Raw genomic sequence first — 27,398 nt, forward strand, 5'->3', positions numbered from 1 at the left:
AGAATTTTCTCTCTGATCGAAAATGTATATCCCGCAGAGTTTCGGAGAAAATGTTTCTTTCATTATTCTAATGAATTTAATATGAATTTTATATAATTTTATATATTTTATATAAGCCTACCCATTTCTCACTCACTCCGAATCATATATTTATGTAAAAATAAATCCATTAACAAAAATCTGAAAGCAATTTTCTCCCATAATCTACCACATTCCCAACTATATTTGCATACAATTCGAAAATTCTTCTTTATGCAGCTTAGTGAAATGCAACTGAACATTTTCATGCGATTTTTTCGTTTGTCACAAAATTCATTAGTATGCATGACTAATAGAGCACTCATAGCTATAGTAAATATACGATGTAGATGCCATATTAAGTCTGTCCACAAAGTTCACTCAAACACAAACACACAGATAAATATACACTCGCACTCGCACTCTATAATATGAATATGAATATGATGAAAAACACATGTAAATTACTTTTACAAAAGTTAGCACACCCGCTCGCTGCTGCATTAGATATTTTCAAAATTTAATTACATGCATATAAATCTTATTTTACAGTTGCAAACACTAATACAAATACGCAAAAATATGCAGAATTTCGGCATTCATGCAGATGAAGAGACGGCAGGCGGCTGGCAGCAAGCAGCAGGCAATGAGCTTAACAAACAAGACTGTAGGCGTAAATAATGGTATGTACGCATGTAAGATTTTATATATATATATATTTATATAATGCAGGAATGAGTGGCACATACATATATATAGAATTAAGTATATCTAAGCCCACACAAGCGACCGCATTGCGACTTTGTCTTGCTGAAGTTGAATGGCTCCATTTAGTTGGTTGGTTGGTTGGCTGGGTTTTCGGTTGCTCTGCTTGACAAAATGTGAAATTCACATTTAATTATAAAATTTTCATATATTTTATTTGTGTTAAATACCGTAAAATTCCGTGCGTAATAAAATGCATTCCGTAGTATGTGCGCTTGTGCATTGATTGATGTTGAATTTTTAGTTTTTGTGTGGAAATATTTGAATACAAATTTGAATTTGGATTCTCTAATAAATATATGCTAAGAAATTCTGGGATTTTGTAGAAAATTCTTAATAAATATTTTTTATTAATTCTGGATACTAAATTTCTTTAGGTTTTATTAGTAAATCAATCGTTTAGGAAAATAAATAGTTGTTGGTACGAAAGACATTCTCAGAGTGTAATTGAGTTTAGTTAAACGAAAGGAAATTAATAGGAAGTGCGCATTAAATAGAGATAAATATGGTTTACAAAATCCTAGGAGCTCAAAAGATTGTATTATGCTGTTGTTTTTTGCTGAAAGTTCAGTTATTTTGTACTAATTTATTTTCAAATAAATAATAAATATTATATTCTCTCAGTAGGACACATTTAAATAGGTATAATATTGTATGTGCTCGCATTTTACTTTCAAATATATGACTAACAAACTAATTCCTACAACTGAACCTTCGACAGAAGTATAGTCAGAACTAACTAATAGCCAATTCACACAGGAGCTAATTGATCAATTAACCAGCTTCTGCTCGATTAAAACGCTGATTAAGATCGATTTCCCATACAAAATAAAAATCTAGAATAGTTTTTAATTAAATTTTAATCGACTTGATTATGAAATGCAACTCTGCGACAAAGATCGTATTTGTAATTTTAAATACGTTCTTTGTCTGCGAGTTGTTGTTCATGCTACACGACGATAGATGTCGCTGCTTAAAAAAATTATTAGCTGATGAAACTTACCAACTTCTTATGAAATGCAAAAATAAAAATGTTTAAGAGCTGATCGGTTATCGAGTAGCCGGCAGTGTGAAGGGCAAAAACTGGTTTCTCAATTAAAATTTTAATTGATCAATTAATTTGACTGCGTGAAAAGACTATAAGCATCATACTAGAACTCAATAAGAAAATTATTCAGCAACATGATTTTCTTCAAAGTGGATTTTTCTAATGTGCAAAGACTACGCAATGGGGAGATAGATGTAAAGGCAGGAAGAGAAGGAGAGAAAGAAACCAGAGAGAATTAGGTATAGAGTAAAAAAGAGGAAGGTAGAGAGAGAGAGTGAGAAATGGAACTAGATGAATATTTAGATAAAAATTTAAAGAAATAGGGAGAGAGAGAACCAAAGTGGCAAAGAGAAGACGATGAAAATAGTTTGACGTTTCATTTCTACGTTTCTGTTTTTATTGGTTTCCCGAGAGATAGATAGTCGATCGATAGGGATGATTTCAATTGCTACCGACCTGGAGCTATATAATATCAGAGAATAGGAAGCTTTGTTTCAATATTTGGATGTTGGTGAGAATTTATCCCGTACAAAAATCTCACTAATTTCCACAATTCGGTATTTGTTTTTGGAACTCTCTCTAAAAAGAGGTCTCTTTTTCGTTGTTAAATTAAATTTAAATGATTTAGAGGACTGATAGATATTTTTTAGAATTACTTTTAGCGGATTTATTTTGATGAGGATATTAAAGAATCCAAAGCGGGGTGTGAAATTCATAATTTTTAGATAATGAAGGATTCTTAAGGATAATGGGAGAATTTACCTATTTTGTTATTTTTTTCCAAATCTTGTTTCAATCCCTACCCTCTTCAGCACTGAGACTATGTATGATGAGACCAAGCCACTAATATCTTTCAGAGGTCATTATCGATTCTATGATTTTTAATTTATAATTCTGATTAATCGAGGGTTTTACGTTTGCTTAATCAGATGAAACTGATCCGGTATCTGAGCTATTTTTGCAAGGAGGAGGACAATTAAAGCTATTACAAAGTTAAAATTGAGGTTACCTAGAGAATGTTCTATTCTAGTCTACATAAAGAACACATGCAGACTGAAGAAAATTGTTCTCCGAGGAAAAATATGTTTTCTGATATAATTAATGTGTGGCATATCAAAATTTAAACATTAATATGCCGTAATACATCGCCTAGAGTACCTTAGGGCAAACACATAATTATGCATTTTTGCATAACAATCTCTATTACACATGCAAAACTATTTTCGTGAAATTTCTACATGTATTTATGTATGAATAATTATAAGTTTTATTTACATAAGTGTTAGACAAAATTTATAGAAAATTGCTGAAATTCACATGAATATTCATTAAGCTTAGTACACTCTCATAGACTCACACACCAGTGAAAGTTGCAAATATTTAATGAAATAACGCAAAAATTATGCGAGCATCAAATAAACTAACAAAATTACCAGCCACCACGCTACTCCATTATGCATAACTAGTACAGGTGTATATAAATAGCTCACCACTTCCCGACGCTCGATAGACTGACTAGCATATTTATTAATACTTAATGAAGTTGCACGTAACGGTATACATTGTTTCATATATGAGTATATAAATATTTCTAGGGCATAATTTTGTTATACCAAAAGGTGGCTAATATGTTATTTGAGCTTATGTGTGTATGTGTTTAGAGATGCTTATAAATATTTAAATGCGCTCGGGTCATAATCAGGCAGATATATATTTACATATATAATACAGGGAATAACAGCATTGTAGCCATAACGATAGCATCATTAGCGACACAGACTAATAATTGCCATCAACACCATAGTTACCCATACAATGTACTCTTGTATCTGTTATCGTTTTTCATACAACAAGCATAGATGAATTGCTTTTGTGCCGCTATAAATAGCGGACATATTTATTTACCTATTATATTGAGTGGCAATGTTGCAGTACATTTGAAACCTGTTTGTTAGTCATCTATATAATCTCCTACATATATTCAGTTTTACCAAATGTTAAGTTGAGGTTAAAATCATTTCTTTTTTCTTAAACCGAAAGAATCTATCGGGTTACAAAGCGGTAGATCGGAAATATTCAATTTTCCTACTGGCACTCAATAGAAAGGGCTCTAGGCAAATGGTTGACATTCTTACTGGTCACAGCCTAGTAGCGGCACATGTCTATAAGATGGAATCAATAGGTCGGGAGAAATGCAGGAAGTGTCACTAGCGGGGCACCCAGGACAGTGGAGCATCTCTTGTGCGTTTGTCCTGCTTTAGCGAGGCAATGATTCAGGTATTTAGGGATCCCACAATACGATACGTTGGAGGAGATATCGTTAGTGAGGCCTCGATTACTTGAAGACACCCAATCTGGTATATCGCTAAGGACCATAATAAGTCTATGCTTGGCCTGCAGGCCCACCAAACCAACCAAACCTTTAAAATTGTGTCAGAATCGTTATCATTTTGGAAATGTACTTGAAGGTTTTATATTCCCAGTAGTCGTTAAAGCTTTTCAATGCCTTTCAATTACGTCCTAATTCGATTCCCATCCCAAGATCCACGCAATATTTTGTTAAATCACTACAAAAAAAATCTGAAAGAAATTCCTGGACCAGTCAGATGAGTACCCTGTTAAGATGTTGTTATATCACGTGACGGTCACTAAATTAAAAACATTAAGAGAGGTCTGGAGCTGGAAATGTATCATTATCCGTCACTTTAACTCAAAACTCATTTGGTTCTAATCCAATGATTGTCTGGATTTTTTAAAAGTGTTTGCGCATCCTCTCAGCTGAGAGCTGATAATTCCGCTACATTCTATCGATTCTACTTGACCTAGTTTGTCATAATTGTTTGTCTTCCCCCATCATGTTTTCTGGTATTCTCTAAGTTGCGGGTGTTTCAAGACCTGCGTCGATCTTCTAGCGTTGTAGGCAAGGCTACACAGAGCAGCCCTGGCTATAGTCTGCTATTCCTACTTTTTTCCATTGTGTCATTATAACTGTGTACCCAGTTGTTGTTCTCTGAATTTCTCAGTTTATTTCTATTTATTGCCTTTTAAATGGCTATGTAATTTTTTCCTGAGACGTCCAAAACATTGCAGGTTTGTGACTTGGCTACTGTGAAGTCTGGAACCAACGAAACACCTATCACTATCGCTGCCTACATACAACTTGTATGCTATCTGGAATTCCGGAAATATACTGTATACCTTTACTTTCAGCTCATTTAATATTATTATAGTGAACTAATTTAGTTGTCGAGTTGAACTTATTTTCTTTAATTTATTTTTTTCCATTTTAATAAAAAAAAAATTCTTATTCTGACTACACAAATGGTTGGTGTTTGATATTGCTATGTACCTGCCATCCGCGTTCCGCCAACTGCCAACTGCCCATAATACATGCCACAAACATCAATGTTATGACTTGGTGGCACCCACGTTTTATGTACTCCAGCCACACGAAACTCATTTTGTTTTTATATGTTTTGAATTTCAATTTATGCAATGAGCGACAACGCTTCCTCACTCTTTCCGCTATAGTTTTCCGCTCATTTCACTAGCAAACTTTTGTATTCTCCATCTGCGTATGTGTTCTTTTTTGCTGCCTTGCTACACGGCGTTGTTGTTTTTGCATTAATTCCGAAAACTTCAAAAAACTACATACGACATATACTCGTACACACAACATGTCGGTCTGCCAGCTGGCTTGTCATAATGTCGCTTTTTTAACCATGCGCGAGTACTCGTAGTACCTGGCGGCTGTCTCGCAAGTTTCCGAAATATTTGTAATGTGGTTGTGTGAGAGTATTGGCAGTGGAGTTGGGGCTGTTAGTTTTAATAAGAAAGGGAAAAACTGAAATGAACCAGTGGAATAAATGTACTGGTGATTAGGTAGAATGGTACTCACTAGTCTGGAAGGAATTGCTTGTACTTCTCTGCTAGTCCAAAGGAATACTTTTTTTTTAAATGAAACGCATCGTCGGGTAGTCAAAGTAATATAAACTTAGAGAAAGGGGAAGGAAAGATAAATAGGTTAGTTTAAGATAGCTTAGGATAGGATGGGTTAGGTTAGGTTAGGATAGGATATGATGGGATAGGATAGGATCGGATAGGATCGGATAGGATCGGATAGGATCGGATAGGATCGGATAGGATCGGATAGGATCGGATAGGATCGGATAGGATAGGATAGGATAGGATAGGATAGGATAGGGTAGGATCGGATAGGATCGGATAGGATCGGATAGGATAGGATAGGGTAGGATCGGATAGGATCGGATAGGATCGGATAGGATCGGATAGGATTGGATAGGATACATAGGATAGGATAGGATAGGATAGGATAGGATAGGATAGGATCGGATAGAATCGGATAGGATAAGATAGGATAGAATCGGATCGGATAGGATAGGATAGGATGGAATCGGATAGGATAGGATAGGATAGAATCGGATCGGATAGGATAGGATAGGATAGGATAGGTTAGGATAGGATAATTAAGTTTGTTTAGTTAGGATTAGATGGGAAGAAACGCCAATTTCAAATTTCCTATCTTCCTTTCGCCTATGCCGTTTATACATCCACATAGGTATATGTATTCGCATTCATATTTATCCACTTATTTCTGCATTTCTGCAATTCTGCGAACGCATTTGCATTTTCATCTGCGAAATGACACATTTCTCTTCGCACTTCTCACGCTTTTCAAGTGAAATACCTCCGTGTAGCATCGTTTGCAGTAGTTACTTAGTGCAATATTTCGCATGCTGCAGCGTATAAATATAATAAGCAAATATTTTTACACGCATTTCCGCTCACGCACGCACACAAACATTCACTTGCATACACCGTTAGTTATGCTAAATTGAAGTAAAATGTAACGTTATGCAATTCCTTCCTTTCTGCACTGTTATTTGCCTAAGTAGTTGCGTATGAAATTATGCCAAATGAGTTTTGTATTTCAAGAAATAATTAAATGAGCTGCAATTTGCCAAGCTCCACTTAGTTGGCGGAATTTACTCGAGGCATATGTGGAAAATTGCAGAGGAATAGAGGAAATATTAAATCAAGACTGTTGTTTAAAGTAAATGTTGTTTCTGAGAATGAAATACAGGAAGCTATAGTGGGAATCAAGGAGTTGTCAGCTATCAAAGACGATATCAAAGAGTTGTCAAGTATTTTGAAAATTATTAGGAAGAGAGCTTCATATATATTTCTAATTTTTGTCCCAACATTTCAAAACTTTTGGCATATGGTTTTAGGTCTCAGTGATTTTTATTTGACCTTGAGCAATTATTGTTGAAGAAAATAATTGATGGAGAGTGCTTTATATAGATGATATAACGTGAATTGCAGAAAGCCATAACATGTCTGTCTTCTTATACTTGATTGATTTTGGCTGAGACCAAAGTCAAGATCTTTCGGACTTTATTTATTCTGTATGAAGATTCTACTCTGTTCATCTTCTTTTGTTCCTTCTCTTACTAACCCCACTAACGACTCTAAGAAAGAAAGTTCTTGATAATGTTTTGCTCACAAAAAACATCTTAGTAAACTCGAGTCTCCACCATGCTTCTTCAAAATGTTTTATGGTAGATGTGAGATGATTTACCCTCAATTGATCATGAGATATGATATTCTTTAGACTTGTCAGTTAATAACATGAGATCTTTTTATGATCTCCATCATATGCATTCGCATTACACACCTTACATGATGTCACATCACAGACATCACATCATCTCTAATCTTATCATCACAGTACCTCAATCTTCCAAATTACACCTCTCTTTAAGTCTATGACGTTGGACTCAACTTCCCAAAAGTTAATTAAATTTCATCATTATTCATAACATCGTGACCACGTTAATGCGTCATATGACATCACATCATTTTATATCACATCACGTCAACCACTTCTTTATAAGATGTTTTATCAGATCAAAACAGTTTTCAATAATCACATCATGACTAGTCATATGACATCGCGACCATATCACTTCATATCACGGCACGTCAATGACATCATTATATTATGTTTCATTACATCATGGTCACCATTCATCACATCATCTTCAGTCATATGAAATCACTATGATATTACGACATAGCACATCACTTCATATCACATTACTTCATATTATATCTCTTCATATCGTATCTCGTCAATCACTTTATTATGAAATTGTTTCGATCATCACATCACTGCAAGTATATATGTGATATTAGATTCTACACCAGAAAAGTTGATCAAATGAACCCATTTTTCATAACAATTCGATCACATTGCGTCACATCATATCACTTTACTTCATATCACACATCAATCACTTCATTATATTATTTTTCATCACATCATCTTACGTCAGATGACATTACGTCACATCACATCAAGTTACAATAGTTTTCACCACTTCATGCCCCACTTCTTCATTATTTATCGCAAATAGGCCATGACTTGTCATAACATCATATCAAATCTCGTGATATTATCTCAATTCTTATGAATCACAAACACATCACATCATATCATATTCCGTCACCATATGTTACATTATGCCAGATATGCATATCACATCGTTTTCAATCCATTCATCATCATAACAAGTGAGATTATGTCGTCATAAGACATATCTCGTTATAACAGGACACATATCACCACGTTGTATCACAAGCTTCATCTATTAACCCATCTCAACTATCTTCTCTAACATATTTTGTGTACTACCAACACAACAACACAATTCCACAAATATTGTCAGAGCATTTCAGCAAGTAACATATGATTTTCTAAATTTTCCTTACAACAAAATTCCATTGGTTGTGAGGCTACATGCATGCCATTATTTCAATTACATTTTACCTCACTCTACAGAAACTTGTAGGCCTATCAATCATACCAACACTGCCAGATCATTAAATCGCTGACAAAGCTCGAATCACACCATACACAACACAAAATATCCTTCGTACATAAGTCAAATATATTTTTGGCCAAATATTTCCTTTACACAAAATGCATGTGAAAATAATTTGACAATTTTTAATTAAAAACTGGCACATTTACTCAAATCTCGGCAACATTTTTGTACACAAAATATTTAAGCACATTTCATTAAGGCCAGAATTTGAGTTTTCCTACAGATTAAATTCTCTTACGATACGAATAACATTTTTACGACACGCAATAACGGTACACATGTATAGTGGTGTTGCATGTATGCAAATGAAATGCCAAAACGTCACTGTAAAATCCAATTAAAGCTCTGCTTACTTGTTTGGAAATAAGCTACCCGGCAATAAAATGTTGTGTTGGTGCGCCTGAAAGTATGCAAAGCTTTGCATTTTTTAAATAACCTCAAATAAAGCAGCAGCAAACAGCAGAGCAGCAAAGGTAGAGTTAATGGAAATGCCTGCACAAATACAATGAATAAACAAGTATTTGGGGGTGTGTGTGAGGTTTCAAATATTTTTGTCTATATACGTATGTGTGCGCTTGACAAACCGCCTAAATGTGAGCAGAAATTCACGTTACAGCAGCAGCGTGGACGTTTGTGGGTGTAGTTATATATAATAAGAGATTTTTGAAAATGATTTTCTCGCATTTTTATTTTGTTTTTGCTGTTGCATAACCTTGCTGTTTGAGCTGAGCCTAAATGTATGCTAAAATGAATGCCATGCCTAAATGTATGCTTGTCGCTTGGGTTAGGGTCGCAGGTAAATAGAAAGCGGTAGGCAACAGGCAGCAAGTGTGCAAAATATGCAGCTGCTGACAAGCGACAAGCAAAAAAGTACAACAACAACAACAAGAAATAAGATTGTCAACATTTTGTAATTTTAATAAATTCTATAACAGCGCTGCTGCAGGCTAATGTCGGCGACCTAAACATGTGGTTAAAGATAATAAGCGCAACAACATATGATTTTCAGTCACTAATAACAGTTGGCTGACTACAAGCTAAGCAAAAAAGAAAAAATACAAAAATAAAATAAAATCAAAAACCTGATACAATGAGCGAAAGTTGAGTGAAATTTTAGTGCTTCAAACTGATGACAAGCAAGCGCTGATTGTTGTTGTGCCACAAGCTGCGAAAAATATTTACATGCTTACACTCTTATTACATTTACGCCTAACGAGCTTGTGCATTAAAAAAAAAATGAAAATAAAAATAAAACGCAAAATGTTGCATAATTTACGACGCTCCAGCCAACATTTTCGAATTCACTCACTATAAACCATTGATATTAGTTATCAGTTTGGCGCCAGTTGTTACGCAATGTTGTTAGTTAAAGTTGAAATTGCTACAACTACCGGTATTTTTCGTTAATATATGCACACACGTTCAACGCGGCCATTTTGCGGTATTTTCGATGAGCGCATCTCCTCGCAGCTCGTCTACCTGTTGTGTTGTTAAACAAATGATGACAATAATGTCATGTTTTCACAGCAGGCTCATTACTTACTCAGAAAAAAAAAGAAAAAACAATAACAACAGTGTGTAGCCAGAAATTTATGAAAATCCACAACACAATACAACAACAAGCGCATTATTTTGTAGTATTTGGTGGAATAAAGTTGTGCATATTATTAAATCGCAGACATGCTGTCATTTAGTGTACATTTAGGGGCATAAACAGGGTGTGTTATATGTGCAGACTTCGGTCTACAATATTTTGAAGACTTTTATTTTACTCTCGCTATGAATTGTTGCTCTCTGAGAGCTTTTATTTTGACAAAAATCTTTTTTAATAAACTATTCTTCAGAAAATCCTATTTAGACTCGAGAAATGTGGACTTTGGAGAATGCTTAAAGACTTTGCTCTCCAATATTTTGGGGTCTTTTCTTTATAATTTTTCCTTACTCTCGCTATGAACTTGTTGCTCTCTAAGATTTTTTATTCTAATAAAAGCATTATTTAAAAAAAAAAAAACATTCTTCAGAAAATCCAATTTAAGCTCGAGAAAATTGGACTTCGGAGAATGCTTGGAGACTTTGTTGTCCAATATTTTGGAGATATTTATTTATACTTTTCCCTTGCTTTCGCTATGAATGGTTGCTCTCAGAATGCTTTTATTCTAATAACAATATTCCTTTATTAAATTATTCTTCAGAAAACCCTATTTAGACTCGAAAAATTGGATTTCAATCCAGAATAAATTCTTCTCCTGACACTTTACTCGGTTTGGACCATATAAACCAGGTTGTGGATCTAACTATCTATCATTTACTGCGTGGTCTCACTCTAACGTTCTCCTGCCATTCATTTCATTTCCTTCTCATAAATTTCTCTATCCTAACCACCCACCCTGTTTATCTTCTAATACAGCTAAGCGCATGGATTTACATTTGAATTTCGACTGCAAAATTTTTCAACGTCACTCCCACGGTAAACATCAACAACCAACATTGTCTACTTCCCTTCAAATTTCGTTGATTTTATGTGTCATTGCCAGCGCTAAGCCTCTTTTCAGTACTCGCTTTCGTTGTGTCAGCAAATCCTCCCTTGACAGCCGTATGATTCCTGCTCGAAAATAATATATGCGACAAATATTAGACTAATAATGCGCAGCTTTTCGTATTTTGTATAAAGTTTTTGAAATATTCATGAAGTTTAAAGGTAGCATGCGGTGGCATGTTGGGCAATTTGTACGCTGATTATGTTCGTTGATATATTTTGTGGAAGTGGAACTAGTTTTGAAGTAAGAAAGTTGGGTTGGGGGATAAAAATATAGTATGAAATGCTCAAATTTATAGTTGCTTTAGAGAGCTTTACAAGTTAGTATATTGTTTATATTTTTTTTTCTTATAACTAATAGGTGTTAGTGTCTAGTATAAGTTAAGTTCCTGACCTCCCATATTATACTTCCTAAACCATCTATAATGAAGAGGCAAATAAATTACCTTATATGAAAGCTCTCAAAAGCTCCATAAGGTACCGTCTAGTATAAATTAAGTTCCAAAATTCCAGTGGTAGATACTTCCTAACCGTTCTATAATGAAGAGGAATATATTTGAAATACCTTATAAAAAAGCTTTCAAAAGCTCTGTTTTCCCAGATGGAGATACTTATAAAAAACCAATTCATACTAAATTTTCCTATTTAAAGAAAATGAACTTATAGTTTTGGTGTCTTTTTTTCGGTCTCCTAAACTTCGGTGAAGTCTAAAAAAGCACTAGCATCAGAAAACTCTAAAAATACTCCATTTATTATGTTCATGGGTATCAAAATTTTGTATACAGCCTGCTGTGTGTTGAAAATTAACTAAAAGTCGACAGGTGATCCTGAGCTTTTACGATTTACGACTTTGTTGATATTTTACCAAGCTTTTGCTTCACTTTTGAGGTTTCTCCTTCTAATTGTGGTATGTGTCTTCACTTAAAAGGTATATTTGACAAAATATCAAAGATCATATTAAAAGCTCCAAAGCTCAAAAAAAGCTCTAAAGCTCCGAAAAGCTCCTAAGCTCCGCAAAAGCTCGCGAAATCAAAATTTAAGCTTAAAGCTCATTTGTAAGTTGAGACAGAGGTTGTAGTAAAATTTGACAATATTTGTGCCAGTGAATAGAGTCTTCTTCAATTGAATGCACTTGCTAGGGTAATGACAGCTCCGTCATAATAGCAACCCCATTTGAGTGCTCTGAGAGTATGCAGCCTGTCATTTAGCCAGTCGATGTCATGGCTAGGACTCTGTCTGAATATTAATGTCTACGCAACATATGTTTAGCGGTGGCATAACGATTGACAATACACACACACAAAGTACGACAGCTGCAACAACAACAACAAGAATGTCAGCCGAACAGCAACAGCTGTTATTACAACAACAAAGCCTCAATATCAACAACAACAGCTGACATAAAGACTCAATGCTGCTAATAATAATAATAATAATCAGTGGCGACCATGAAATCCATGGATTACATGTACGATATATGAGTGAGTGTGCGTTTATATGTATATGTGAGGGTATGTGTGTGTGTCTTCACTACAACAGCAACAAGCCGTCAACATTTGCGTGTTCTCTATTGGTAAGGGCAAGGTAGTCGATAACAGCGTAGAGTAACGTAATGACAGGCTGACTCTAAGGCCACAACTGCGTCAATGCGCCTAAATGTATGCAACATATGTTTCTTGTAATAAGTGTGCTTGTATGTGTGTGTGTGTGTAAGCTATCATTAGGCATATATCCAGCTTTAAGTAGCTCAGCGCTTAGACTGCGACACTTACACACACATATATACTCATCTATTAGCATTTACCTACTTTATTTTGTACACACAAACAACAACAACAACAACAACACTGTAGCTATGCTTGTGTGTAAGCACATAAATACACTTGTAATGCCATATGAATGTCCAAATCTTACGCGTAGGCCTTCAACACTCGTCGCTACAGTCTGCATGCCTTCGGTAAGAGACTGTTATTATTATTACAGTTATTATTGTTGTCATTGTGTGTTTGGTATTCTTGTACTAAACGGTGATATGTTAAACCAACACGACTGCTGTTGTTGTTGTGATTATTGTTGGATTTTTGTTGGCATCGCACGCAACATGCGTAATTTTATTACACTCGCTATGCGTTCTAGACTATCGCTTTTATCCACCAGCACGTCCGAAATTTTTTGTAGTATGCCGAAGCGCTGGCACGTATGCTGGCTTATATAGAAACTCACATATGTGGATTTGGCTTAATATATTTATATTGCCTTCATATAATTTATGGTAATTGAATGCTTATAAGCACATCTCTTTATACATTTGCTTGTATGCTTAAGCCTATCAGTTGTATTTTATGATATATGACGTTCTTACTATGATTACTGTAATGATTACTGCGTGCCTCATACTAAAATTTATTGCTTACGGTGCTTGTGTGTATTTTGGAGATATTCTTAAATTAGAAAATTAAATTTAGAAAATTTGAAGGAAAGTTTATATGTAATGTAATTTCAAAATAATATGTAAAATTAATTAGTCTCATACTGGTCCATATGAAGTTGAAGAACTAGTTCTGAATTGATCGCTATCTGGACTCTCTATGGAATTTTTACTTTATGCTTAATTGGAACTGATCTCAAATTATAAATAATACAAATTAAATAATCCCAATTTCCAAAATAATTCCAGACCAATAACCAACTAGTGCTGAAAAAGACCTTAAATAGTTTATCTTGCTAATATCTGATCAGAAATTGACTCAAATCGATATCATTTTCTTTTAAAATTGGAAATTGTTCTGAACTACTCCAGAACTCATTCCAAAATTATAATTTTCTTGTTACGAAAGCATATCTAGTTGGTTCAACAGTAATCCCTCATTATTTCTGTGCTACTCCTGACGTTATACTCAAATCCAAGATATTCTGACTAGCTAATACCTACTCCGAACTTGTTTCCAGTTCAATCTGATCTAATTTTTAAAGGAATTAAGGAATTGGTCGAAACCACTTCGCCATGGTTCTCAACTACTGTTACTCACAAGTCGTCAAATAGTTTTCAACTTGACCTAAAATAACTCAGAAGCACATTGCGCGTCATCAGGATAGCTCATCCCAAGCTAGAAAAGGACACAATACGATTCATTATAAAATTTTAATGAATGAGAAACCACAACAGTACAGAAATTTGCAAACGAAAATTGCGTCATCAGTATAGCGCCCCATACGCTAACTTCTTTTTTTCGTTTATTTCATATGATAAATCAAACTTAAATTTTTTAATGAATAATTCGAATATTTTTAATTAAATTAGTAATGGGCAGTGTCATCTTTGTTAATAAAAATTTCATATATTTTATTGGGTAGAAAACACTATAGTTTTTTAATATAATCTAGTGTAATGGTTGGCCAAATGTGTTTATGTCATCGGTTAGTCGGTATATTGCTTAACACTGTCATACACCTTTCTAACCAAACATTCCCAGACGTTTTCTATAATATTTAGGTCTGGAGAGTATGGCGGCCACTCCAGAACACCGACAATTTGGTCTTGTTCCATGTTTATCAGACCGGACAAGAATAAATTAAGCATTGTGGTGCCTAAACCTAACGGGAAATCTACTTTTTCGAGTTCGTTTATATTTCGGGTATCATAATATGACATGGCTCTCTACACGGTTACACCTAGAAATAAAAACTTTTTTCATCTGGGCTTTCATTAAGAAATGTATTTTCATCCGCAAATATGAGATAATGCCATTTAGAAGGTTAAACGTGTTCGAACAATAATTGGGCGTATTTCCTTTCGCAACTTATTAATAGGTGGATTTTCCTGCCTTTTTAAACGTTCGGCTTTCTTAACCACCCTTTTAGTAGTTGATTTGATCACTTTAATATTATTTTTTCTTCAATTTTGACGGAAGAGTCGTGATAATTTGAAGCTCCTCTGAGTATAACCGCTGTAAATCGACGATTATTGCCACATTTGAAGCTCTTTTCATAAGTTTCTTTATTTCGAAGAAAATTTGAAGTTATTTTTCGATGCCTTCCCAGTTTTTCTGCAATGTTATGAAAAAAAAACAGCCCACATTCATGAACCGTTTGGATTTTTCTCCACAGAAAAAGCAATTCTTCTTTCCAAATTGTACCACAATTTGAAAAAAAAAAAAAAATCAATTAAGAACCACAAAAATTTGGTGCATGTGGCTTCCAAAATATGATCCAGATGACGCGCAGTGTATATCTGCACTAATTCCGGATTAATTTTCAAACAAATAATTCCGTAACAATTTCGAATTAGGCCTTAACTGGTTACATTATGGACCTTAACTGGTTTACAATTCTTATAAGTAGCAGAACTACTCTTAAATGCCTCCCAACTAGTTACACACAAGCCTTTAAAGTATTTTTAACTCATCCTAGAGTAACTCAAAACTATTTCTATACATTTACAAACTAGTCCTTAACTGGTCACAAATGTAACTAGTTACAAATTTGGTGTGAACTGGTTATTTTTTTTAACTTATATGTACAGTTTTAAAAAATATTAAATTTTAAAGTACTAAGGTACCTAAACCCATTTAGTCGAATCGTTTTCACAAACCGCTTATAAAAAATCAAAATTCCAAATTAAAAAACATATAAACCCTAGCGAATCAAACCAGCTAAAATCCATTATATTTATGACCTAAATACACGCAATCCCTCGCTAAATTCCCACATAAATAATATTTTAGAAAAAGAGCGATAACATTTCACACATTTCTGAAGTGCTAATTAAAAGTTACGTATACGCCATGGCTGCCAGCATAAAATTGATGAAAAGCATAAAATTCGTCAGCGACAAAATTCAAACACCAGCACAGCTGCATGAAATAAAAGAAATTACGTTTATTTCCATTTTTACGTCTAGCATATGCTGAAAAGTTTTCGAATTTCACCGAGCGAAAACTTAAATATGCAATTTCCTCAAGGTAGTCTAGCGGTGCTACTAACATATGTACATACATACATATATAAAACTCATTTACATAGCTAAGCATATATGCATTTAAGCGCTCATAAGCGCGCTTTCCTGTTGGCTTATATTTGCCAGCATATTTGCCTCGCTTTACTTATGCTATGCGCATATTTGACGACAAACCGCGAAAAAGAAAGCAAAAAAAAAGCACCAAAAAAACAACTTGACATGCTGTCAACAACGTCGTTGCATTTGTTGTTATTGCAATGCATTGCGGCACAAAGTTGCTTTCCTGCTTTAAATTGCATACTTTTCTGCTTTTTCTTTTCCTTCTTCTTACTTGCTTTGCCACAACAACCACACTGCATACGCCATTTTAAACACTAAACGTCGCGCTTTTATTTTGTTGTTGTTTTTACCGCTACTTTTACACATACTTGCGCGCAGTTGCTTCCACTTACCTTTATTTATTTCCAAAGTTCTTGTTCTTGTCATTATTGTCATTGTTTAGTTTACTCGGTCGGTGTGTGCGCTGTGTTGCGCCGTTCTTGTTGCGCGAATATTCTGTTGCATTTTGCATTATGCGCTATTGTTTGGGAAATTGTGTTGGTTGCATGCAACATGGCTGAAATTATTTGCTTTCCCTACCGCAACTTTTCGCTGCGTAAACTTCTTAGCGGTGCAGCAGCTAGATTTGCATGCGATTTTGACTAGAGTTGATGCTGGAGGTGGTGTCTGTGGTACAGTTGTTAAGTATATGTGGCATTGGTATTATTCTTCTGATGACATTTTCGGCAGTTTTCGACGTTGAAGTAGTGTTGCTTTTCTTTTCTTAAAATAAATTAACTTAACTTAACGTGACCTTATCTCATCTCAACTTAACTTAAATTAATCTGGTCCTAACTCTAGTTAACTTAATTTAACTTAACTTGACGTAACTTAACTTAACCTCACTTAACTTAACTTAACTTAACTTAACCTCACTTAACTTAACTTAACTTAACATGACCTTATCTCATCTTAACTTAACTTAAATTTATCTGGTCCTAACTCAACTTAACTTTAACTTAACTTTAACTTACTCAACATAGCTTAACTTGACTTGTCTTGACTTAATTTATCTAAACTTAACTTAATTTAAATTTATCTGGTCTTAACTCAACCTAAATTTAACTTAACTTAACTTAATGCGACTTAACTTAACTTAACCTCACTTAACTTAACTTAAATTTATCTGGTCATAACTCAACTTAACTTAAATTTGTCTGGTCCTAACTGAACTTAACTTTAACTTAATTTAACTTGACTTAAGTTAACTTTAGCTTAACTCAACTTAGCTTAACTTGGCTTAACTTGACTTGACTTGACTTGATTCTACTTGGCTTGACTCTACTTAACTTGCTTTAACCTAACCTTAACTTAACATATCTTTAAATGAGCGGAAAATGGGAAAGAACAAAATAGTGCTATACTTATTTAAATTTTCGTATATCCCTGACCAAATTTAAGTAGTAACGTCCAACTTAACAATTTCTACATTTAAACAGCTAATTTTCGTAAACTTTTTTTTACGACTACCCTCACTATGTTTCGACCAATACTTTGACCCACTTTAACGCCACCATTACACCTGTCTAACCTAGTTTCCACTGACTTTTGTCAGTTCACAGCTAATTCCATATTTATATGAGAGACTCGCTTTGCTTAACTTTTCATGTCATCGCTGGGCACATGCTGAGTTATGCATACTGCTTCAGAACTTTGAAATGCTAAATGTGTTCCATAAATACATGCATAAATATATGCTTGGCGCTCGTGTAGTTCAATAAGTTTAGCGTCTAGCGCTGCTAAGCAAGCAAGCAACAGCGACAACAATAGCGCTGCTTGTAGTGAGGACTTGCATAATAAAGCATAAATACGCTAGCAACCTTGAACGCGTCGCTCAGAAACTTTTGCCATTTATCAGTTACAGATTTTATACTTTTTGGAATTTGCATAAACATAACGGTATATACATACAGACATATACATATACATAACAAGCAACATAAAGTTATCTGCCTGGAACTTTTCATCAACAATAGCTTTGTTGTACATTTTGTAACATATTAGCGGAGCTATGTTGCTGGGAGTGGTTGAAACTTGCTTGAGCTTCTTACATTTTTTACTTCACTTTTTGACTTTGAGTTTTTCAGCTCTTTGTTGATTCTATTGTTATTGATGTGGCACGTGGCAGGCATTGTTGTATGTTGGTAACGTTTTTTTATTTATTTTTGTAATATATTTTGTAAATATTATGTGCACACATACACAAACATACTATGACTTCTGTTGTTTGATCATCTCAAAATATTGACAATAAATATTACTCATACGCCATGGTGGCATCAAAGTCAGTCTTATACTTTGACATTGAAATCTGCTGCTATTTTGATTTATTCCAGGAAGTTGGTGTTTAAAAGTTATATATATTGATATAAGTCATCAAAGTGGGATAATGATATGTGAGAAAATGTTTTGCCTAGCTTGAGTGAATAGTCCAGAAAGCTTACTTTTGAGTTTTCTATATTTTATTTCATATTTTATAAAATATAATGAAAAGATCATTTTTATTAAATTTAAAGCATATTTTGATTCTGATGTTGAAAAATGTTTCGCACAGATGTAAGATTTTTGGAAAAGTAGATGGGTCAAAAATACAAAGTATTTGATATAGAAATATATTATATTAGGTATGTAGGCAATATATTGCACCTTTCTTCTAATGTCGCTATCCAAAAAATCAGAGCCAAGCCCTATGCAGTTCCAAAGGCTTCGTTGCACAGAATTTCCAATCCACTTTCACTTAGAAATACGTTGAATAATAATTCCAGGTATAGTAGCTTTTAATAAGATCTTCCCTAGTTATTTTATGTAATGCAATATCTGTATATCTCCCCTTTTCTTCACACTCTCTTTCTAATTCACAATCACTTTATTTTGCTCTCTCTCACTTCCTCTTACTCATACACTCCTTTTCTATATCTATCTTTTTCTAAATATATTTCTCTCCCTCTTTTACTTAAGACATTGAGTGAGTAGTCTTTTCCTCTATTTTAAATTTCATTGCTTAAATTTCATTTAAATATTAAAAACAATTTCCAATCCTTACGTTGATTAATATCAATAGAAAGGACGGCTTTGGACAAGTATCTCCTCAAACGTATCTCTTCAAAGCAAGATCTATCTTCTCACCCTCTCTCTGCCTCACATATTCGTTCCAATTATCCAATTATTTCTTTTCATATCTCAGTTATTTTCCATATCTCTCTCTTTCTCTCAATCAATATATTTTACTCCGTCTTTCCCTCCTCTCTCAGTCAGCATTGTAAAATCTCTGTTTTTTTAATATATATCTCTTTCTCTTTTACTTGATACTTTGAGTGAGTATACATATTTCTATTATTTTTTCTGTATTTCTCTCACACACTCACGATTCGTTCGGTATCTCGCTCATTCCATTTTTCTCTTCTTATTATTCACTTATTTTCTCATACTCACCCATTTGTATTCACTCACACTCTCCGTATCTCATTCTTACTTATTAGTTCGTCATTTTCATCTCCATCTCTCTCTTTTCTTGTTACTTTAAGTTGAGTAATCTTTAACTCGTATCTCTCTTTCTCTCTGCTTCTCACTCCTATTTTCTATTTTTCTCTATTTTTCTTTCTTTCTCTTTGCCATTCACTTGTTTTCCTGTATCTGTCTTTATCATAATCGCTCTCATCTCTTCAATTGTCATACACTATTTTGCTTTCTCTCTCTTTTTCACGATTATTGAGTGAGTAGAAAGGTAGGTTAATATAAACTTTATATTAGGTTGGCAAATATCTACCTTCCCCCTTTTTGTCTTTTGCGGTTATGTATAAATCGCTACAGAGCTCGTTTCTGACAATACTATACATCTTTGAAAGGTCTTGATATAACCTACAAAACTACGCTATGCATGATTAGTTTGGATATTGCGTTTAACAGTTATAGACGTGTAAACATGGAGTGCACTAACGCCGAAATTCGGGCTTTTTTTAGTTTTCCTTCATTAAAGGCAAAACCGCTAGAGAAACGTTCCGTGAGATTAATGGTGTTTTGGGGGATGGTACTCTATCACTTCGAACTGTGGAGGAATGGTTTCGACGGCGGGTGAAAACGACACCATGGATAAGCCAGCCGGCGGAAGACCTGTGACGACAAATACCGATCAAATCATGATAAACATCGAATTAGAAAGGCATGTGGCATCTCGTGACATCGCCCAGGAGATGGGAGTTAGTCACCAAACAATTTAAAACCATCTGCAGAGGGCTGGATACACAAAAAAGCTTGATGTTTTGGTGCCGCATACAAAACGTTTTGACGCAAAAAATTCTTCTGGACACACCCTTCGTTGATGACTCGTCAGAAGCTATGGGAGAGTCGAATGGGAAGTTTTACCGCATTTATCATATAACCCGGACATATCGCCAAGTGACTACTATCCGCTCCTGTCCATGGCGAACGCCCTTGGTGGTGTAAAGTTGAACACAAAAAAGGCTTGTGAAAAGTGACTGGCCGAGTTCTCCGCAAATACGGAGGTGGGCTTCTAAGAGGGGGTACTATGATCTTTTGTATAAAGCATTGAACAAATAGAAAAAAGGAAAGGAAAATAGGAAAGAAGATATTTGACAACCTTTTATTATAAAGCTTCGCTATTTCAATTTTTTCATTCCTTTTCTTTAACAATTTTTAATCATTTGTAAAATGATGGGTTTACACTGTTCTAATGGGGTTTTTTCCTTTGTATATCTTATATTTAGAAAATTTTAAATATCCCAAATTGTACTATTAACATTTTTTTATAATGAGGTTACTTAACGTTGAATCGATTTTGGCTAAAGAAATTTCAAATTTCAGACTTTCGAAGATTTTATCAACCAAAATTATTTAAAATATCTGAAATATTTGAGAAAATGTTCAAAATTCAAATGTCTCTTATAATGTTCCTTTTTTATTTTTATACTTTTTTGATTCTCAATCCAGGACCTCATAAAAATCAAGCTGTCACTCTGCTATCGCAAAACTTTTTTTTTATTTAAACGTTTCGTTTACTCCTGTTCCCCGGCACAATAATAAATGTCTTTCTCACTACACCCTTTCACTTTACAAGTTTTCCACCTTTTACTGTCGTTCATTTCGCTTTTACCAACTTTCCTTTAATCTTTTCATATTTTAATTTACACAAACTATTACATAAATACGCATGTTTCCTTACGGCCCACTACGCTTTATTGCTATACGCTTGTGAGTGCCTGATTTTTTCCGCTTGATAACGCTTCACCGCCGCACGTCCTGCCGCACACCTTCCGACTTTACAAACACACCCACCGCGTCGTAGTGAACCCGTTGCTTAACCACAAATTGAATTTTACGCCACGCTTTCGACAAACGACACTCGAAGCGGCGCGCGGCTGTAGCTGTGATTCCCCAAAGACCAAAGCGTACCCAGCTGCTGGTGTGGGTGCTGACAAAAGGTTGTTGTAGTTGCCAGTGAAAGCGGAATGGCAAACGGAAACGCGTTTGCTTGTTTCCTGAGTTACTTGCTTGCTTGCTGTCAGCGTAAAGTCATGTCATGCCTGGCAGGCAGCGCCCAAGCCAAACAAATGCAAAAATGATGGTGGCGAGGCAGCTCTCAGTGGAGCTCAGCGCGTTTGGCGGCAAAATCGCTTTTACCTCCGGCTTGTAACTGTTTCGCTATTGTCTCACTGTCGTGTTGCTAAACGTTTCATTTTTTCATGCGCCATTGCGCCGGAAGTTGTTAAAGGGGTGCGTCGTTGTCGTCGTCGACGGTGAACAGTCGCTCAAACTCCCCCACGCAAGCGGGCGGCAGACAGGTCTTTGGCTTTAGTCTGACACTCAAAGCCATATAACTGCTTATTTAGTTGGCATGTGCTTCTCTACTGTGGTTGTGGCGTAGGAGTTGCTGACTCCACCATTAGCTTTTATATGCGCCCTGCCACGGCTTTCCTTCTTTTCTCTAACTGCCTGGCACCCACATATTCTTCTTTTGTATCCTTCATCTCCAGCGCTATTTTTCTCAATGAAGACATTTATCGTAAAGTAATTGTTTGGCGTAAAATATCTGTGCGCTTTTTCGTGCATACCAAAAACTTTTCGAAATCAATGAATCGGAATGAGGAATGGCGTAAATGTTGAAATGCTGAAATTTCGAAAATTTTCAATTGACGTTGGCAACGTTGCTTTCCATGCAGCTTGTCTTATTTAGCTCTTTCGCAAATATAAAGGGTTACAGCGTAATAATAGTTGGTTGGCAATAGCGTACGATTAGCGACGTTGGGGGAGTTAGCTTAAGGCACGAACGCATGAAGGCATGATAATTTGATTGACGGATAAATTCACAAAAACGGCGTTGGGAAACTAAGCTGGAAAAGATGTGAAGCTGTTAGTTGTCGTTGGAGCTTAAGAATGCCTTACTGGTTTACAGAATTCAAATGAGCTTCGATAAATGTGGACTAATTCAATCCCAATACTGAGAGTCCTGTCATATCTTCATCCTTTGAATAGATCTTATGAGTTCAGGGAGTTCTAATCAAAATTTTTCTGTTTTTTTTTTCTGCTACAGAATGCTAAGTCTTATATAGATTCTTTTGAACCTACTTTTCTCACATAAAATGTCTTTCATTTCCACAGTTTTATAAAAAGATATAAAATAAAAAATTTTATAAAAAGCTCGATATTTTTAGAATTCTGTAACCTTTTAACTCATCTGCAGTTGGGTTCTTCTGTTCACTTTCTAGAAATTAAACAAAAAAAATACATATGAAAGTAGTTTTAACGGGTTAAGATTTACACGATAAGTGATTCCCATATTAAAAGCATCAAATTCTCACTCACATTTCGTCTTAGAGACATTCTCTGTGGCTACAGATGATTTACAATTTGTTTAAAAAATTCAATGAATTAAGGGGTTATATACAGTTAGGAGATCGAAAAAAAGGCATTTTTCAAGATTTTTTTCTAAGCAAACTATTTGGTTTATTGAGTTGAAACTTGGCACGGATATTATGACAACCCTAAGGTCCGCAAAAAAAGGCCTCTTGCGGTGAGCACGTTATCTCTGGACTGGATCATCTAAAATGCAAATAAATTTCATTAATATAATAAATAATCTAGTGATTGATTGAAGGAATTAGCAAAAAATTTTTTTTTTTGACAAAATGGCGTCTCAATGCAAAAGGTTCGATTTTCGACCAAAATTCGGATCTTTAATTGTTTATAAAAATAAGAAATTTTCATCGGATGGGGAAATCCTTCGATTAATTACTAAAAATTTCAGACCGATCGGTTCAGCCGTTTCTGAGAAATCTTGCTCACCGACTTTGAAAACACCGTTTCGAGAAAAACGAGTTTAAAGTTTTAAAAGCACTTTACATGTAGTCGGCGCGCCTTCACTAATGTGTCTATAACTTCGAAAATATTCGTCGGATCGACTGAAATTTTGTGTTTGTATATTCTGATATATATATATGACGAAAACGCAAAATCGATTTTTTGAAAATCCTAACTGTATATAACCCCTTAATGATTTTTCAATTACAATGAAGATTTTTTGGAGTCAGAGAACTCTAGCATACCTTACAGCGATTTAAAAAATGTATATGATTCCGACAAATCTCCGTGTGGAGAGATATATGTACTATTAGTGATCTAAGAAAAATCTAAGGTCCTGAAGAATTTCTGTGTAACCTAGCTTTTGTTAGCATATATTTCGGCAATCTTAAAAAAAGGTATTACTCCAAAAATCCCTTTGTTGTTTAGCATACATTTAAGCGATCTAATAAATGTCTATGAACCTGAAGCCATGTTAAATAAAAACTATTACTCTGAGGTTACCTCTGTAATTTAACCCTTGAACGCCTGGCGGTTCCTCCACTATTTTTGTAAATTTTTCATGTGAAAAAATGCATTTTTTACCTCCCAATAAAATACTCTATAAAATCTAAAATAATAATTTTTAAGAAATTTTGTAGACCAAATATTGTTTGTAACCGACAATTGTAGTAAATTTAAAAATTTTGAGTGAATCGGAGTTATCAGGCTTTTAAGGGTTTAGAAAACTGAAAGCCTTCGAATAATATATTTGTTGGAAAACATTTCTTAGCATACATTTCAGCGGTTTTAAAAAATTCAATTCCGCTGAAAAATTTCATTATCGGAGAAGATTTCATAGCATACCTTTCAGCGACATGCAAAAATGTGAGTGAAAACTCAGAAAAAAGTCGGCAATATTATTAAAAACCTCATGGTATATGTTTGAGACCTCTTACTAACAAAAAACTATTATATTATTTTATATAATTTTTGTACCGCCTCTAAATTCAATTGTATTAAGCCTATCTCCTTTGCGGTAATCATTCTCTGCGCATAAAAAATCATTATTGCGTAATTGTAACCCAAATGATGGCAACGAAATTCAAATCATCATTGAACAAAAATCAAAGTATACATTTGTGCGCCAAAAATTGCTTTACAGTTCAGGCTGATTATCATTGAAAGTATACTTTTGGGCGCCGACAAAGATGACATTTGCCAATTTATGCGTTGAACAGAGGACAAAATAGAGAACAATAAATGAGTGGGTATAATATGAGAAGACATAAAGGCAGATATATACATGAGCACATTTGATCCCTTTCGCAATGATTGAAGCGCACAGATTGATAGGCGGGAAATGTATTTTTCGGGCAACACAGTAATTTAGCGCAAATATAGTTGATGTTTGTGGATATGTGGGCGTTTCGTGTTGACTCTGCATGGTTTAACCGCCATTCAATAAGCAGTCAAAGCTTTTGTAACCAACAATTTACAAGCCCGACAAAAAGGGTTAAATATGAATTCGCTGCTGCGTATGTAGAGAACAGGAAATGAAGGACATAAAAATGCTGTTGTAAATACACTTATGTGTTTGTGTGTGTGTGGCGCTTGGCATATTTACAGCATAGAATTAGCATAATCGAAGAAAATGTGGGGCAGTGTCATTTAAAATATTTTAAAAATGCCAAAAAAGAATTTAACGCGGTCGATTGGGTTGTCGCTTTGTGGCTACAGAATCTTCTTTTTATTGTAATTTTTTTTTTTTGATTTTTTATCAAATATTTTTTATTTTATTTTTTCTTCATATTTTTTTTTCAGTTTGTTGTGTGTGCTCAGTAATTTGACTTTCACGCATTCCGTCGTTGTGTTTGTTTTGCATAAATTGTTATCCTTCTGATCGCCGCCCACACTATTAGCATTGAATGTGTGTTGTTGTTGCTATTTTTACTGACTTCGGAATTATATGCACAGTTCGCCACGCCACACTGATTTTCTTAAAGCATAACTTAAGTGGCGAGGTTGGGTCTGTGCTCCATTTTTCTTCTTATTTTTTTATTTTTTTTTCCTTTTTTATCTTTTTTCCTCTCTCTCTATCTTTTTCTTTGCATAAAATTTTTCTCTGCGTTCATTTTCGCCGCTACTATTTCATTTGCCCACATTTTTTATAGCGAAAACTTGCACGCATTCATTCTCCTTATATTTGCTCCGTCTATTTTGCCTGCATAATTTAACATGAAAATTTAAAAGTTTTTTTTTATTTTTTTATTTTTATTTTTGTGTTTTCCAAACTCCCAATTCTCTGCATTCAATGTGTCTTCACTTTCGTTTATTAATTTTTGAAAATTTTGTTTATGCATTTTCGCTACAATTCCATTCCATTTGGTTTCGGTTGTCTCTGCAAATGATTAAATAGCCTTTCCCACGCCACTCAACGCAAATGGTTATTCGCTGTTCTGTTCGTACGCCTGGGAATATGCTATACATTTATTCATGTAGACGTAAATTGGGCAACCGCCGCTAGCGCATTGAAGCGGGTAATTAAAAAGGACAACGTGGGGTTAACTTAATTAATATGCGGCACTGTAATTAAATTGGTGTGGAATTCGAAGGAAGAAAATATAAAAAAACTCAAAAGTAATATACATGAAAATATTTCGACTGTAAATAAAATTGAAAATGCAAATCAGCTCACAAAAAAAAATTAAAAGTAAAAAATATGAAAGGTAAATTGTCTTAAAGTAATCAGTAGGGTTCATTGCAGTAAGAAATCAGTAAGAAGTGACTTTGGTTGGCTAGGACTAGTATACCTTATTCTAATTATTAAAGTATAATGAGTTTTCTATAATACAGTGTTGTTTGATCCCTGAGGCTATAAATCAGTTATTAACAAGTAAGGAAGGGCTAAGTTCGGGTGTCACCGAACATTTTATACTCTCACAATTGATTTATTTAATTTTATTAATATAACACAAAATTTGACCCACATATTCGTCATATACCCTTAATATTAGGTATATGAGTGCTAGGTGAAGTTATAATCCGAATTCACCCATTTTTGGCACGGAGACATATTATTAGAAGAAAAATATTCCTCCTGAATCCCTTCAAAATATTTGAGATACTCATCTATATTTTCGGTAAAAATTAATTAGAAGTACTGAGGTCCATATGTTATGCGTTGGGTTTGGGATCTGCCATGTAAAAAAATTAAATGAAATGACCAATAAAGCCTCGGATAAGGACCTACTTTTTTGATGACTACCCCGCAAACGAATATAGGACCATGATTTACGGGTATGCACCTGGAATGTCCGGACCCTCTATTCTATATAGGTGCCTCTACCCAGCTGGAAGATGTCCTGGAAAAATATAAGGCCGACATCACTGCCATCCAGGAGAGTATCATACGACAGTATATAACTACGTATCATACACATTCACCATATTCAGGTAGAAGAGTTTTACTCTGAATCCAAAAAGAGTGAAATATCCAGTTTACACCATCTCTACATTACGATCTCTATATTTAATCTTAATTTTTCTTCATCTTTGGTTCCATTCCAGAAATTGTTTGATAAAATGAGGGAATAGTTACGTACTGAGAGAGTTAGGAGTCGGTTATTAAGTATAATGAGTAAGGGATGTATATACTAATTTATTACGAAGGATTTCCACAGTGACTGAGGGTACTTGCAACTGCAACTCTGCGTTAGTATGCTCGCTAACCGGATACACTTTCACTCTCCCAACTACGCACTGCACACA

The 27,398-nt window shown here is 34.6% G+C and overlaps 1 protein-coding gene across 1 annotated transcript in view; it reads left to right on the plus strand.

The window, feature by feature from the left end:
• Positions 1-27,398, plus strand: part of LOC105209327 (cysteine-rich motor neuron 1 protein) — a 396,142-nt gene that overhangs the window by 240,365 nt on the left and 128,379 nt on the right. Inside the window, exon 5 of the mRNA XM_011179690.3 lies at positions 571-701. The gene's annotated coding sequence lies outside the window, so the exon portion shown is untranslated. The remainder of the gene's footprint in view (positions 1-570; positions 702-27,398) is intronic.

Source organism: Zeugodacus cucurbitae, chromosome 4 (genome assembly GCF_028554725.1).
Source record: "Zeugodacus cucurbitae isolate PBARC_wt_2022May chromosome 4, idZeuCucr1.2, whole genome shotgun sequence".
Classification (NCBI taxonomy): Eukaryota; Metazoa; Arthropoda; class Insecta; order Diptera; family Tephritidae; genus Zeugodacus; species Zeugodacus cucurbitae.